Source organism: Manis javanica, chromosome 3 (assembly GCF_040802235.1).
Source record: "Manis javanica isolate MJ-LG chromosome 3, MJ_LKY, whole genome shotgun sequence".
In the NCBI taxonomy this organism is placed as follows: Eukaryota; Metazoa; Chordata; class Mammalia; order Pholidota; family Manidae; genus Manis; species Manis javanica.
The window spans coordinates 161,735,406-161,752,909 of record NC_133158.1 but is presented as its reverse complement, the minus strand read 5'-3'; the positions used below and the strand labels follow the sequence as shown (position 1 = coordinate 161,752,909).

The window sequence follows — 17,504 nt, the reverse complement described above, 5'->3', positions numbered from 1 at the left end:
CTCAGATCTTCTGAAGCACAACAAACAAGTTCTTACATGGTGTACAAATTCTTACGTAGTGAAGAAGTTCTTACATGGTGAGCAGTACAAGGGCAGTTGTCACAGAAACTTTCGGTTTTGATCACATATTATGAACTATAAACAATCAGGTCAAATATAAATATTTGATTTTTATACTTGATTTTATGTGAATCCCACATTTCCCCATTATTATTATTATTATTATTATTATTATTATTATTATTATTTTATTTTTTAAATAAAATGCTGAAGTGGTAGGTAGATGCAAGATAAAGGTAGAAAACATAGTTTAGTTCTGTATGAAAGCAAATGTAGATGATCAGGTGTGTGCCTATAAGCTAAGTATTAATCCAAGCTAGACAAGGGCAGTAAAACATCCATGGATGCAGAAGATTTCTCTCAAAACAGGGGGAGTGAGGTTCTAAGGCTCACCTCTGTTGATCCCCAGTTTCTCACCTGATGGACCCCCTGCGACTGTGCCTGCCTTAGGTTGTTCCTCCCTTGAGGAATCTTACCCGTTTCTGGCTAACCAGTCATCTTCCGGGTCATAATGCCCTTTTTAAAGGTCAATTAATATTCCATTGTATGTATATACCATGTTTTGTTTATCCATCCACTTATCTACTGATGGACATTTGGATTTCTTCCATCTTTTGCTTATTGTTAATAATACTACTGTGAACATGGTTGTACAGATATCTGTTTGAGTCCTTGCTTTTATTTATTTTGGGTATATACCCAGAAGTGGAATTGCTGTATCATAATGGTAATTACACATTTAAATTTGTGAGGAACTGCCATACTCTTTTCCACTGCAGATGTACTATTTTACATTCCCACTAGTAATATACAAGGGTTACAATTTCTCTACATCTTTGCCTGGATTTTGTTTATAGTATACCTTTGGATTTGAGCAGTAGAATGTTTTAAGTATATTATTTCTTTAAAAGAATGTTTATCATAGATTGTTTCTAGTACTTTTAAAAGTGCCACAAATTATCATGCTCTGCTGTAAGGTCAGAACTCATAGAGTAAGTTGTCCTCCAGTTAAATTTTAGTGAGAGATACTAACAGGAATTAGAATTCTAGGGCCTTAGGAAGAGTGCATTGCCAAAAACTTATGGTTACTGACTGTATCTATGTAACGTGGCTGTGATGTCTCATGTACTAAGTACCTTCATTTGACTCAGGAGAAAGCTATGCATTTTGATTACTAGGAAGGAATAAACAAGATCTTCTAGAATTGGACAAGATGATCAAGTATGAGCTGGAATGATTTTTTTCCTCCCCAAGGAGTACACTTGTTTAACCTCTGAGACTAGAATTTCATCTGGTTGTTGATTTACACATTGTAACAGTTGGTAAAAGACATTCTCTATTCAGATGGATAATAAACCTATGACATTATTAAGGGGGAAAATGTTAATGGGCTTACAACCCCTGGCAGTGATGTTTTTGAAAACTTGGCAACTCATTTGCAATTGTCATTAAGATTTGGAAACTTTGAAGTAGATCATATTCATTGTCTCAGTATTGTTATGCTTTTCCTTGACAAATGATGTTTTAATTTGAAAAAGTTTATTTTCGAAGCTTCTTACCATGTTATATGAACACTGAATAAGCTGATTGGTGTAAAATTGTTGTCCAGTTTTTACTAGTTCCTCTTACTCCAGTTCTTTGTTTTTGCCTCAGGGTTCTTTTTCTTTAATATGCATTGGTTGTTTATACAGTTAGAGGAAAAAATGTTCCTTAAGATTATTTTGTTCAGTGCCTGCTGTTTCTGGTCCTTTGGTAATATGCTTTTGCTTTTACTCAGAAAAAAACTGGTCACATTGTCATATAGTCTGCCATAGACAGTAAGGATATTGTGAAAGAAATTCTGGCTCTCTGTGTAGCATGACCTTTCAAAACTGTTTTCTTTGCTGCAGGCATCTCACTTCGCCTTTTGACTGTCACATGACAGAGGAAGTAGTATATAAAGGGCAATATAAATGACTGCCTTGTTATTCTCAATTCAGTTTTTCAGTATAAGAACATGCTAAATAGTTACATTTATTATTAAGTATCATTGTTTTGTTTATGTGGAGGATTAGTTTTATGTGTAATACACAGTACGTTTTAAATGTAATTTTATAAAATTTATAGTAAGTTAAGGGGAAAAATGTTGATGGGATTACAACTCCTGCAGTGAAGTTTTTGAAAGTTTGTATCTTATTTGCAATTGTCATTAGTAATAATAAAATAAATAAAAATCATGTTAACTTTGAAAAAGGATCTAAGTTTTTTATTTAAAGTTGTAAAAATTATTAATGAAGAAAGATTGTTATATACAGTGCATGACTGCAAATCCACCAATCTTGTGGGCATAGATTTTAAAGCAACTTTGAAGCCATCTTTCTGCTGTTCATTAGCAGCTAAGAGAGGCTTCCTTCAACTGTGAAGGGGCTTGGGGAATATGAGTAAGCACCATCCTCACTTTAATCTTACTTCCACTAGTAGTTAGCTCTATACTGTAGGTATTATTCATTCATCTTCCAACGTATAGTTACTGAGGTCCTGTTTCAGGCACTGTGTGGAGCGCCAATGATGAAAGAGCCCATCCTGGTCTTTCAGAAACTCACTGTTCAGATATTAGTAGGGGTGGCAGGAATACAGCTCCTTGCTCTAGCTGCTAATGCGCTTACCTCCTAGAACCTAGAGGTAGAGGCAAAGGGTTAAGAAGAGGCAGTAGGGGAATGAGATGGGCAAGAATCTTAGGTTGGAACAGTGCTGGATGAGAAGCAACTGCCGGTGACAGGTAAAATCTGGAGCTTGGGTTTGATTTTCACTAACACTGAAGTCATGTCATAGGCAGAGCAAAGTGGGGAATGGTTTCACATCAAATGGATTCTTCATGCCAGGTGCTGCCTAGGAGCTTTACATATGTTATCAATGTTAATCCATTAGAAAGTGTGGAATTTAACATACATACATACATACATGCAGAGGAGCATATGAACATGTAAATTTGTAATTTGAAGAATAATAAAAAACACCTCTGTGTAACAGCCAGGCCTTTTGCTGTCATACTTCCCTCTCTCTCCCAAAGCTGTATTTTGCTGAATTTTATGTTCTTACTTTTCTTTTTAACTTTACCATCTATGTTTAAATTGTAAATAACTGTATTTATACTTAAGTAATAGATTTATACTTAAGTAAATGGAATCATATGGTATATATTTGTTGACTTGTTTCTCATTTATAGTGTTCATTTATTGTGATGTATGTAGCTTCTTTTTATTAATTATCCATACTGTAAACTACTCAGTACTATTTATTGGTCCATTCTGTTAATATACATTAGGCTGTGTCTAGCTTATGGATATTATGAAAAGTTCCAAAGTGAACTTTTGTGTACATATTGCATCCTTGGATAAGAGTTTTCTAGGAAATATACCTAGAATGGAATTTTGATGCCAGACTTTTCAGAAGAGGTTGATTCAGATTATTCTCCACCAGCAGTCATCAGTGAAATGTTATCTGTTATCTCATTGTGATTTTTATATATTTACATTTCCTTGGTGACTAATGAGGTTGAACTCTCCTGTCCTCCCTCACCCCCACATGTTAATACTTCTTCACTCCTGCAAAATTTGCTTACTTATTTTGTCAATTTTTCTGTTGGGTTTGTATTCTTTACCTATTCGTTTTCTCACTATAAGTTATAAAAATTGTTTAATTGATCAATTTTATTCACCTGTTTAACATTCTTTATTGAGTCTCTTGTTTTTTTATATTAAGAGCAACATTTTACTATGGCATACCAGGATCTGGATCTAGCCAGCCTGTCTAGTACCATTCTGTCTCTGTTTTCTGCCTCTCTGTGTTCCTAATGGTTGTCTTTGCATTCCTCAAATACTTAAGGTTTCTTATATCTTTGCATATATGTTCTTCCACCCAAATTACTCTGTTATTCAAGTATGTGTTAAAATACCTTCTTAACTTTGAAAGCACCTGTGGCTCTATGTGCCTCAAATTCACATACTTTGTGCCTCTACACAAAGCAGTCTACAGATTCTTTGCAGTCCTTATCAACATTCCAGTGGCATTTTTCACTTCACAGAACTAGAAAAAACAACCCTAATGTTTTGTATGGAACCATGGAAGACCCCAAATAGCCACAGTAATCTTGAGAAATAAGAAAGCTGGAGGCATCACATGTTCTAATTTTGAACTATATTACAAAGTTACAGTAAGCAAAACATGGTATTGGCGTAAAAACAGACACACAGATCAATGGGACAGAATAGGGAGCCCAGAAATAAACCTACACATATATGGTCAATTAATTTATGTTGAAGGAGTCAAGAATATACAATGGGGAAAGGACAGTCTCTTCAATAAATGGTATTGGAAAAACAGGATAGCTACATGCAAAAGAATGAAACTGGATGTTTATCTTCTACTATACACAAAGTTAACTCAAAATGGGTTAAAGATTTAAGATTAAAGATTGATAAGAACCAAAACCACGAACTCCTAGAAGAAACATAGCTGGTAAGCTCTCTGAAATCAGTCTTGGTGGTGATTTATTTGGATTTGACACCAAAAGCAAAGCAACAAAAGCAAAAATAAATAAACGGGACTACATCACTCTAAGAAGTTTCTGTGCAGCAAAGGAAACTGTCAACAGAATGAAAAGGCAACCTACTGAATGGGAGAAAATACCTGAAAATCTTATATCTGATTTGTATATTTTGGTCAATATCCAAAATATACAAAAAGCCCAAACAACTTAATAGTAAAAAAAAAAACCAAAACATTAAAAAAATGTGCAAAAGATCTGAATAGACATTGAAAAAGAAGACATACAGATAGCCATCAGGTACATGGACAATAGATGCTTGGAAAGGTGCTCAACACCACTAATCAACAGGGAAATGCAAATCAAAAACATAGTGAGATAGAGTGGCTGCTGTGAAAAAGCTATGAAAATAACAAGTGTTGGCGAAGATGTGGAGAAAAGGGAACTCTTGTATACTGTTGGTGGGAAGGTAAATTGGTGCATCCACTATGGAAATAGTATGGAGGTTCCTCAGCAAATTAAAAATAAAACTACCATATGATCCAACAGTTCCACTTCTGGATGTTTATCTGAAGGAAGCAAAAACACTAACTTGAAAAGGTATCTGCACCCCATGTTCATTGAAGCATTGTTTACAGCAGCCAAGATAGGGAAATAATGAGTGTACATCAATGAATAATAGGATAAAATAATTGTGGTACAGTATATACAATGGAGTAGTATTCATTATTCAGCTATAAAAAAGCAAAATTGTTCTTCAAGAGAAAGCTCTCAAATACTTGCATATATGAAACTTAAACCAGTGTGCAAAGGAGTAATCCTGAAATGGCTTGGGAAAAATGACAGTTTTTTAGGATGCTCTTTTAATTTTTAAGTATTACAGCTTAGTTTCAGAATGACAGCAGACATAATTAAAAAGGTTCAGAGCCTGAAATAGTGCTTTTTCTTCAGCTATAAAGCTATTTAAAATTCTTCTTGTGTTGCTGTTTGCTATCCAGATGGCTTTCTGGCACTGTCTCAGTTCCTAGATGGGCTGTTGGTTAGTTACAAACCAGCATCACCACATGTGTACAATTTGGCTTGTGGCACACCCCCACAGCTCTTATATTTGGGTGCCCTTTGCTGTATAGTCATTTGTGATTGTCATCATGTCAGTTGTAAACAAGAACTAGAATTGATTGGATACCATATATGGGATGAAGATTTGTTGACATTAAAAAAAACACCCAACTTGATCTGTTGGATTCCTTGTCACTGCACTGAGAAACAAAAGCAGTTGTTCAGACAGTGAAATTTTTGTCTAAAATATGTATGTGCATGATAGGTGCAAAGGTTATCCAGTAAGGCATATGGTTTGCCTCATTTCTGTACTTATACTTAAAATGATTAAAATTAAGAAGGGCTAACCACAGGAGTCAGTGTGGTGAGAGGTTAGGGAGAAGAAGGAGGTTGCTATCTCAAAAGGAAAACCCTAGAAGTCTCTGAGATGCTGGCAGTGTCTGTTTCTTGACCTGCATGGCTTTGCTTTACAATAAATGTTTTCTTTACAATAATTAATTGGGTGCTTTTTTGTGTATACATTATTATTCAAAAATTATTATTTGAATTTACAATATTTTATTAGAAATGTTGAATATACTCATTTTTTTTAAATAGCAAGTTTTCTCATTGCTATTTTTAATTCTCTATATGAGGATAGTAATGTTATGTCAGCCAAGTTTGCTACAAATATTAATCACCTTATAGTAAATCTTTCAGTATATATAACAAATCATTAAATCTCATATTTATTTATTTAATTAATTTATTAAGGTATTATTGATATACAGTCTTGTTAAGGTTTCACATGAAAAAACAATGTGGTTACTACATTCACTCCTGTTATCGTGTCCCCCCCATACCCCATTGCAGTCACTGCTCATCAGAGTAGTAAGATGCCGCAGAGTCACTATTTACCTTCTCTGTGCTACACTGTCTCACCATGATTCCCCCCGACACCATGTGTGCTAGTCATAATACTCCTGAATCCCCTCCCCTTTGGTAACTACTAGTCCCTTCTTGGAGTCTGTGAGAACGTTGCTCTTCAGTTCCTTCAGTTTTGCTTCCTTGTTATACTCCACAAATGAGTGAAATCATTTGGTATTTGTCTTTCTCTGCCTGGTTTATTTCAATGAGCATAATATCCTCCAGCTCCATCCATGTTGTTGCATATTGCAGAATTTGTTTCTTATGGCTGAATAATATTCCATTGTGTATATTAACCACATCTTTAGGTTGCTTCTATACCTAAGCTATTGTAAATAGTGTTGCATTAAACATAGGGGTGCATATGTCTTTTTGAATCTGAGAAATTATATTCTTTGGGTAAATTCCTAGGAGTGGAATTCCCGGGTCAAATGGTATTTCTATTTTTAGTTTTTTGAGGAACCTCCATATTGCTTTCCACAATGGTTGAATTAGCTTACATTCCCACCAGCAGTGTAGGTGGGTTCCCCTTTCTCCACATCCTCGCCAGCCTTTGTTGTTCTTAGTCTTTTCAATACTGGCCATACTAACTGGTGTGAGATGTATCTCACTGTGGTTTTTATTTACATTTCCCCAATAATTAGTGATGTGGAGCATCTTTTCATGTGCCTGTTGGCCATCTGAATTTCTTCTTTGGAGAAGTGTCTGTTCATATCCTCTGCCCATTCTTTAATCGGCTTATTTGCTTTTTGGGTGTTGAGGTGTGGGAGTTCTTTATATGTTTTAGATGTTAACCCCTTGTCGGATATGTCATTTACAAATATATTCTCCCATACTGTAGAATGCCTTTTTGATCTGTTGATGGTGTCCTTTGCTGTATAGAAGCTTTTAAGGTTGATGTAGTCCCATATGTTCATTTATGCTTTTGTTTCTCTTGCTCGAGAAGATGCATTCAGAAAAAAATAGCTCATGTTTATATTCAGGAGATTTTTGCCTATGTTATCATCTAAGAGTTTTATGGTTTCATGATTTGCATTCAGGTCTTTGATCCATTTTGAGTTTCCTTTTGTGTATGGGGTTAGACAATAAACCAGTTTCATTTTCTCGCATCTAGCTGTCCAGTTTTGCCAACAGCAGCTATTGAAGAGGCTGTCATTTCCCCATTGTATGTCCATGGCTCCTATATCATATATTAATTGACCATATATGGTTGGGTTTATAGCCGGGCTCTCTAGTCTGTTTCATTGGTCTATGGGTCTGTTCTTGTGCCAGTACCAAATTGTTTTGATTACTGTGGCTTTGTAGTACAGCTTGAAGTTGGGGAGCATAATCGCTCCCGCTTTATTCTATCTTCTCAGGATTGCTTTGGCTCTTCAGGGTCTATTGTGGTTCCATATGAAATTTTAGAATTATTTTCTTAGTTCATTGTAGAATGCTGTTGGTAGTTTGATAGGGATTGCATTGAATCTGTAGATTGCTCTAGGCAGGATGGCCATTTTGACAATATTAATTCTTCCTATCCATGAACGTGGGATGTGTTTCCATTCATTGGTATCTTCTTTCATTTCTCTCATTAGTGTCTTGTAGTTTTCACTTCCTTGGTTAGGTTTTTTCCTAAGTATTTTATTCTTTTGATGCCATTATGAATGGAATTGTTTTACTGATTTCTTTTTCTGTTCATCACTAGTGTATAGGAGTGCAATAGATTTCTGTGTATTAATTTTGTATCCTGTAATGTTGCTGAATTCAGATATTAGATCTAGTAGTTTTGGAGTGGATTCTTTAGGGTTTTTTATGTACTATATCATGTCATCTGTTAACAGTGACAGTTTAACTTCTTTAACGATCTGGATGGCTTTATTTCATTGTGTTGTCTGATAGCCGAGGCAAGGACCTCCAGAACTATGTTGAATAAAAGTGAAGACAATGGGTATCCTTGTCTTGTTCCCAATTCTAAAGGAAAAGCTTTTAGCTTCTCACTGTTAAGTATGATGTTGGCTGTGGGTTTGTCATATATTGCCTTTATTATGTTGAGGTACTTGCTCTCTATACCCATTTTGTTGAGAGTTTTTATCATGAATGGATGTTGAATTTTGTCAGATGGTTTTTCTGCATCTATGGAGATGATCATGTGGTTTTTGTCCTTTTTGTTGGTGTGGTGGAGATGTTGATGGATTTTCTAATATTGTACCATCCTTGCATCCCTTGAATATATCCTACTTGATCATGATGGATGATCTTTTTGATGTATTTTTTAATTCGGTTTGCTAATATTTTGTTGAGTATTTTTGCATCTATGTTCATCAGGGATATTTGTCTGTTCTTTTATATTTTTGTGGTGTGTTTGCCTGGTTTTGGTATTAGGGTGATGCTGGCCTCATGGAATATGTTTGGAAGTATTCCTTCCTCTTCTACTTTTTGGAAAATGTTAAGGAGGATGGGTATTAGATCTTCACTAAATTTCTGATAAAATTCATCGGTGAAGTCATCTGGTCCACGTGGTTTGTTCTTAGGTAGTTTTTTGATTACCAGTTCTATTTCCTTACTGGTAATTGGCCTGCTCAGATTTTCTGTTTCTTCCTGCGTCAGCCTTGGGTGTATTTTTCTAGAAAGTTGTCCATTTCTTCTAGGTTATCCAGTTTGTTAAAATATCATTTTTAATAGTATTCTCTCATAATTCTTTGTATTTCTGTGGTGTCCATAGTGATTTTTCCTTTCTCATATCTGATTCTGTTTATGTGTGTAGACTCTTTTTTTCTTGATAAGTCTGGCTAGGGGTTTATTTTGTTTATTTTCTCAAAGAACCAGCACTTTCTTTCATTGATTCTTTCTATTGTTTTATTCTTCTCGATTTTATTTATTTCTGCTCTAATCTTTATTATGTCCGTCCTTTACTGCCTTTGGGCATCATTTATTCTTTTTCTAGCTTCATTAATTGTGAGTTTAGACTGTTCATATGGGATTGTTCTTCTTTCCTGAGGTAGGTCTGTATTGCAGTATACTTCCCTCTTAACATGGCCTTTGCTGTGTCCCACAGATTTTGTGGTGTTGAATTATTGTTGCCATTTGACTCCATATATTGCTTGATCTCTGTTTTCATTTGGTCATTGATCCATTGGTTATTTAGGAGCATGTTATTAAGCCTCCATGTATTTGTAACATTTTTTGTTTTTTTTGCGCTGTTTATTTCTATAGTTTCATACCCTTGTGGTCTGAGAACCTGTTTGGTCCAATTTCAGTCTTTTTGAATTTTCTGAGGCTCTTTTTGTGGCCTAGGATATGATCTATTCTTGAAAATCTTCCATATACACTTGAGAAGAATGTGTATTCTGCTGCTTTTGGGTGTAGAGCTCTGTAGATGTCTGTTAGGTCCATGTATTCTAATGTGTTGTTCAATGCCTCTGTTTCCTTACTAGTTTTCTGTCAGATTTATCTGTCCTTCAGAGTTAGTGGAGTGTTGAAGTCCCTATTGGTTGCATGAAATATCTTTTTCCATCTGTTCACTTTTATTCTGTGTATGTTTTTGGGTTTGAAGTGAGTCTCTTGTAGTAGGCAGCATATAGTTGGGTCTTGATTTTTTTATCCATTCAGTGACTCTGTGTCTTTTGATTGGGGCTTTCAGTCCATTTACATTTAGGGTGATTGTCGATAGCTATGTACTTTTTGCCATTCCATGCTTTAGATTCGTGGTTACCAAAACTTCAAGGTAACTTCCTAACTAAGAGTCTAACTTAACTCAGTATGCTATTACAAACACAATCTAAAGGTTCTTTTTGTTTCCCCCTCCTTTTTTTCCTCCTTCATTCATTATATATTAGGTATCATATTCTGTACTCATTGTCCCTTCTTATTTAACCTCTGGTGACAGCTATTTAACCTTAGGAACACTTCCATCTATAACAGTCCTAAACAAAATACACTGTCTAGGTGGTTTGTGTGAGCTAAATTCTCTCAGCTTTTGCTTATCTGGAAATTGTTTAATTGTTCCTTCAAATTTAAATGATAATCTTGCCAGATAAAGTATTCTTGGTTCGAGGTCCTTTTGCTTCATTGCCTTCAATGTATCATGCCATTCCCTTCTGGCCTGTAAGGTTTCTGCTGAGTAGTCTGATGATAACCTGATGGGTTTTCCTTTGTATGTGATCTCATTTCTCTGTTTGGCTGCTTTTAATCTTCTGTATTTATCCTTTATTTTCGCCGTTTTAATCATTGTATGTCTTGGTGTTGTCCTCCTTGGGTCCCTTGTGTTGGGATATCTGTGCACCTCCATGACCTGAGAGACTATCTCCGTCCCCAGATTGGGGAAGTTTTCAGCAGTTACTTCCTCAAAGACACTTTCTATCCCTTTTTTGCTGTTTTCTTCTTCTGGTACCCCTATAATATGAATATTATTATGTTTGGAGTGGTCACACAGTTCTCTCAGTATTCTTTCATTCCTAGAGATCCTTTTTTCTCTCTGTGCCTCAGCTTATTTGTATTCTTCTTCTCTAGTTTCTGTTTGATTTATCCTCTCCCCCTCCATATCTAATCTGCTTTTAATCTCCATTGTGCTTTTCAATGATTGGAACTCTGTCCTAAATTTGTTCCTGAGTTCTTGAATATTCTTCTGTACCTTCATGAGCATGTTCATGATTTTTATTTTGAAACCTCTTTCAGGAGGATTTATTAAATCCAGTCTCATTTGGTCCTTTCTCTGGTGCTGATTTTTTGCTTTGAACGAGATTCCTTCATATGTGGCACCCTGTAGTGCCCAGAAGCTCTACTTTCTGGAGCTGGTTAGCCCCTGGGGCGATGTTGGGGGTTGGAGGGGAATGGTGCAAGTGCCTTATGGGAGGAAAGAGCTGTTTCCTGCTTCCTGGCTGCTATGCCTGTTTCCACTGCCAGAACTAGTGGGCCGAATGCACAGATGTAAGCCTCTATGCTTTGTGTTGGTAGTTGCCATAGGCAGGGCTTCCATCTGTCTGGCCTGACATGAGGGCACGAGCTGCCAGTTCATGAGCCAGGTGCAGGCTAGCCAGGAGGAAGACACAGCAGGCTGGGTATCCCAGTGGGGAGCCTTGGAGCTTCATAGCCAGCCAGGGATGGATTGCCTGAAGATCCTGAAAGTTCACAACCTGGTGGGCAGAGTGCACCTGGACAGTTTTGTCTATCTGTCCTTTCTCCTGAGCAGTAAGCTCTGTGTAATCCTTGCCCCTTTAGCATCCCTCTTGCTGTTAGAAAGTCTCTCAGACTGCCCACCCAGATAAGCTGGATATGAATTCCTGTTTTCCACCAGCATCTGGAATCACTGTCTCTCCAGGTATTCCACCTGTCTTAGCTTTCCAACCACACTAAATCACCAGAGCACCATGCAGTGTAGGTTCATGCTCCCAGAGCAGATCTCCAGGGCTAGGTGGACAGTAGTCCCAGGACTCCACTATCTCCCCATTCTACTTCTCTTTCTCCAGCTGATGAGCTGGGGTGGTTGAAGGGCTTGGGTCCCACTGGGTCACAGCTTTGGTACATTCCCCTCTTCTATGAGGTCTGCTCTTTTCTCCAAGTGTATGTAATCTGATGCAGCCTTCTTTCCTGTTGGTCTTTCAGGATTAGTTGTATTAATTATAGTTTTGTATTATATGTGGTTTTAGGAGGAGGTCTCTGTCTCACCTCTCATGCCGCCATCTTTTATCCCTTCCTTTCAACAGTAAAAATGTTAAAAATAGAAAGTACTTATTATGTAGGAGAATTATCTCAGCTGTGTCTTAAAATGCTGGAGAAGGCCATCATATTTTGTACCATATATTTATTGGTGATAAGCCTGTCCTATTAGTTTTATCTGTTTAGAAAAAGAATCACTTTTACCTTAAAATATATTTATGGCTAATCAGTGATTGAAATAGGCTGAAAAATTAGTTCCCATGCCTAAAATACTATTCATTTAGAATGAAAAATTAGATATTTGAATCAAGGCCATTTAAATAATTTTCAGTGCAGCACTTTAAAGATGTTAGCAGTCTATTTTGGAATAAGGGGTGGTATGACATGTATTTTTTAATTATGTTTCTAGGAAGGTTATTAACATTCTTGGCAATCTGCTGAATTAAGATTTTTTTATCAGCCCATTTTTTCTGAAGGTGTAATGTCAATAATGTCCCCTCTCCCCATTTGAGTATCATCATTATGGATTATATATATCTAAATTTGTATTTATACTTTTACCTGAGAATAGTTTTTAAAAAGTTGTTGGAACTGTGGGAGTTATTTGAAAATGCCTTTAAGTAAACATTGCTAATTTATATGGCTTGTTTCAGAACCTTATTATTTGTTCAGTGATTATCAGTGGAAGAAGGAAGGAAAAGGGTAAAAGGTGTGACTTGTAGAGCACCCTATATTTCAGTGTTCTCCATGCATTTGAGATTCATTGCATATCAAAACCTTTCTAAACCTGGAAAGCATAAACTACTGCTGAGATAGTGCTGCTGTAGGTGATCTTCAAGATTTAATCTGGAATGAAAATCATCTAGAAATCTCCATGTAGAAAATGTGAATTGCAATTCTAATACCATGGAGAGACCCTGGGCCCGTGGAATTAGCCTTGACTGTAACTGATTTTGGAGAGTTCTAAATCCTCACCACATAAAAATTCTCAACAGAAAAGGAGCTTAGCAACTGGAAATAGATAATAGTGACACTCCACCATGGAGAATGGATAACAATGTTTATTTTATTTAATTTAAATTTTGAAAAGTCTTGTATTTGAATACTGAATACATTCTGTTATACAGAATGTGTTGAGAATGGAATTTTTAAAAAGGAAATAATGGCAACAATACAATTAAAATGGAAAAAATACAATTTCTAATAATTTCCAATATAACACAAATGACAGATTTCTTAGCCTTCTGTGAAGTCCACTTAGGGCATGCCCAGTAGGGCATAAGGTGTAGTTTAAATTTAATGAGTATTGGAATTGGAATGTATTTGGCTATCTTTTTACTTCAAAACAGAATTTTACTAAGGGCCATCTTTTAGAGATGTAAGTGCTCTTTTTTATCACAGTAAGACTTATTCTCACAGCAAATGTTTCCGAGGATACAAGTGTTCCATGTGTTTCGATAATATACTTTAATGTATTTAAAGTTAAAAACTTTAAACAAGCAACAAGGCAGAAAATCATAATTCAGAATTTTAGTATTTTTATGGTATCATTCACTCACTGTGAAATGCGAAGACTGTTAATGTTTAAGTGAAAAAATATCATGTATAAACAACATCAGTTTGACCAAACACATAGAGAAATAAATATTCTAGTAAATATTTAAGTAAGTTTGATTTTGTAAGTAATAAAAAATGCAAATTAAGCATCACAAGAATATTTTTGCCTTTCAATAATTGACTAAGATTAAAGTTCTGTTAATGGATACTATGTACAGCCCTTAATGTGGTGGGAATACAAACTGGTAAAACCTTCCCAGGAAGTTTAGCAGTATGTATAAAGAACCTTAAGGACATTTATGCCAGAGACTCTAAACCCTCTTAGGCCTTAGACTCAACCCTTCCTGGTTTTTAAAATTTGTTTATTAAAATGTCATTGATACATAATTTTGTGATTGTTTCAGATACACAACACAGTGGTTCAACTTTCACCCATATTATCAAGTCCTCACTCCCTCTAGTGCGGTCACTGTCTATCACATAGTAATATGCCCAAACCCCTTTTTTGTAGTATATTTTGCAATACTTGTATTATATTGCAATGAAGTTTATAAATTGTATAATCTATGTACACATGTAATTATAAAAATTAAATGCTTTGTAACATTACAAAAGGTCGTTTTTTAGAAATGGTATACATTTTAATATGTGATACTCTGATAAACCAGTCAGATGCTTATATCTATACTTAGATCACTGTGAAATCATTGACTAGAAGTACAGACCGACACATGGATGTTGTGTTGGCGACTTAAATTCCATGATTAGTACATATTACTGCCACTTATACTTCTGTATAATGACTTACAAAATAGACTAAATGTAAAATCCTTACTCTAGCTTTTCATTCATAAATAGAAGAAAAAGTCATTAAGCACTTCTCTCTTAGGAACCATGATAGACACTTCAGAGGTTTTAGCCTTAATAAAGCAAAATTTCTACTAATACACACATGTGGTAGGACTTGCTCTGTTATATTGTATGCCATTCATATATTCAATTCTGTAATTTGATAAAAGAATTTTGCAACAGCTCATTCTACTTTCTATCTGAGTATTGTCACTTTATTATGGACTGGGAACCTCTTTAGTAGTTGTGTACATTGTGTTTATTTTGCTACAAGGAGTATAACGGAATTTTGCCCTTCCAATTTTGGTTTTTTTGAACTGGTTTTGAGCCATTGATCCTAAAGTGAATGATGGAACATAGTAAAAACAAATTTTAATACAGACAAATGCTATAACAAAAATGAAGTGAAAATATATTTACTAAGACTAAGACTGAAAGCATCACATTAACTGTTACCCAATGCAGAACTATTTTGTGGGACTTTGTAGAAACTACAATTAATTTTGGGAAATGCACATGAGGAAACCACCTAATAGGTCATTGGAGACCACCTTTTGATGAAGCATTGTTCTAATTCCTTTCATACTAAGTAATCAGGGCTGATGATTTTATGCTGAGAATAGGAGCTATAGCTATTCCTTTTTTTAAAAATTAAGATATCATTGGTATACAATCTTATAAAGATTCCACAAGAAAAACAATGTGGTTATTACATTCACCCTTATTATTGAGTCCCCCCCAGTATCCCATTGCAGTCATTGTTCATCAGTGTAGTAAGATGCCACAGAGCCCTCTTTGTCTTCTCTCAGCTACGCTGTCTTCCCTGTGACCTCACACATAACATGTGTACCAATCATGATACCCCACAATCCCTTTCTCCATCCCTCCCTATCTGCCCTCCCTTTGGTAACCACTAGTCCCTTTTTGGAGTCTGTGAGTCTGCTGCTATTTTGTTCCTTCAATTTTGCTTCACTGTTATACTCCACATATGAGGGAAATGATTTGGTATTTGTCTTTCACTGCCTGATTATTTCACTGAACATTACTGTCTAGCTCCATCCATGTTGTTGCAAATGGTAGGATTTGTTTGTTTCTTATGGCCGAATAGTATTCCATTAAGTATATGTACCACATCTTCTTTATTCATGCATCTGCTCATGGACACTTAGGTTGCTTCCATATCTCGACTATTGTAAATAGTCCTGTAATAAACATAGGGGTGCCTATGTCTTTTTGACTCTGAGAAGTTGTTTTCTTTGGGTCAGTTCCTAGAAGTGTAGCTGTTTCTTTAGTTGCAAAGAAACAGGTTTTATAAATTACTATTGGTCAAAAATTACTGAGTGCTTTTTATATGTGAAGTGCTGTGCAAGATACTTTTCTGTATTTGCTGTTTTATTTAATTCTTAGACTAACTGCATGGTGGATATTACTGTTCTTCACAAATAAGGAACTGAAGGTCAGAGAGGAAGTTATCCAAGGTTGTACAGTTGAAGCTCTACTACAAAATGTAGGTGAAACCTTATTATGAAAAGGAACTCTTAGTATTTCAATAATAAAATCTGTGGATCTGGTCAAATATTAATGAATCTTTTAATACTAGATTAAAGAGAACGGTAGAATGAAAGTGAAATACTTGGTGACTGTTTTGTAAAATTAGACCTTTTTTAACCATTCAGCGTTAGAAAAAGTAACATTTATATACTGGATAATTTTATCTGAGATGACTGCTTTACTGAATTTGCAGTTTATATTTTGGAGCTTGTATTTTTAGGTCCAAAGACAGTAATCTGTTTTTTTTGGAGAGGAAATGTTAGTAACAATGTACATTTTATTGAAATTACACACTTTTAATTTTAGATACATGTTTTTCTTCAGAATGTTTTCTGTGATGATTACCAGCTATTTGTGAAATATATTGACTGCTTGTTGGGAAATGTTTTAAAAGAGACGAATTCCTTGAGCAAGACTGCAATCAGTTTTTTCTGTGGCTACGTTAGCCACACAAGTCATTTTCCTATATTAAGTATGTATTGTGATTTTTAAAAATTGCCCTGCATTAGTGGACATGTGGCTCATCATAAATAAACTTGTTTCATAGAAGCATACTAAGCATTTACAAATAAATGTATTCTGTTTGTAGTTAGATGAAGTACTAAGAATATAAATTTGTGGTTAAATACTAATGAACGTAGACATATTAAGAAGACATATTTTAAAAAAATTGAACAAATAGCTTAGCTCTAACCTGACTCCTTCCTTCCTTGAACTATACAAAGTGTCCTGAATGATAGAACTTTTTTTTAAAATTAAGGTATCATTGATATACAATCTTATAAAGGTTTCACATGAGCAGCCTTGTGGTTATTATTTTCACCTATTTTGTCAAGTCTCCACCACATACCCCATTGCAGTTACTGTCCATCAGCATAGTAAGATGCTATAGAGTCACTACTTGTCTTCTCTGTGCTATACTGTCTTTCCCATGTCCCCACTACATTATGTGTGCTAATCATAATGCCCATTAATCCCCTTCTCTCTCCCTCCCCACCCCACCAAATCCCTGAACCCCATACCTGTGGAAAAAGTTAGACCCTTCGTGGAGTCTGTATGTGTGCCATTTTGTTCCTTCAGTTTTGCTTCATTGTAATACTCCACAAATGAGTGAAACCATTTGGTACTTGTTTTCTCCACCTGGCTTATTTAAATGAGCATAATACCCTCCAGCTCCATCCATGTTGTTGCAAATGGTAGGATTTATTTCCTTCTTAGGGCTGAATAATATTCCATTGTGTATATGTGCCACCTCTTCTTGATCCATTCATCTACTGATGGACACTAAGCTAGATTCCATATCTTGGCTATTGTAAATAGTCCTGTGATAAACATAGGGGTGCCTATGTCTTTTTGAATC

General features: G+C 35.5%; 1 protein-coding gene across 9 annotated transcripts in view; it reads left to right on the top strand.

Annotated features, from left to right (window-relative positions):
* Positions 1-17,504, top strand: part of PIK3CB (phosphatidylinositol-4,5-bisphosphate 3-kinase catalytic subunit beta) — a 235,823-nt gene that overhangs the window by 43,012 nt on the left and 175,307 nt on the right. Inside the window, exon 2 of one of the 9 annotated variants that reach the window (XM_073232257.1) lies at positions 16,001-16,100. The exons of the other annotated variants lie outside the window; for them this stretch is intronic. The gene's annotated coding sequence lies outside the window, so the exon portion shown is untranslated. The remainder of the gene's footprint in view (positions 1-16,000; positions 16,101-17,504) is intronic. 9 annotated transcript variants of the gene reach the window in all.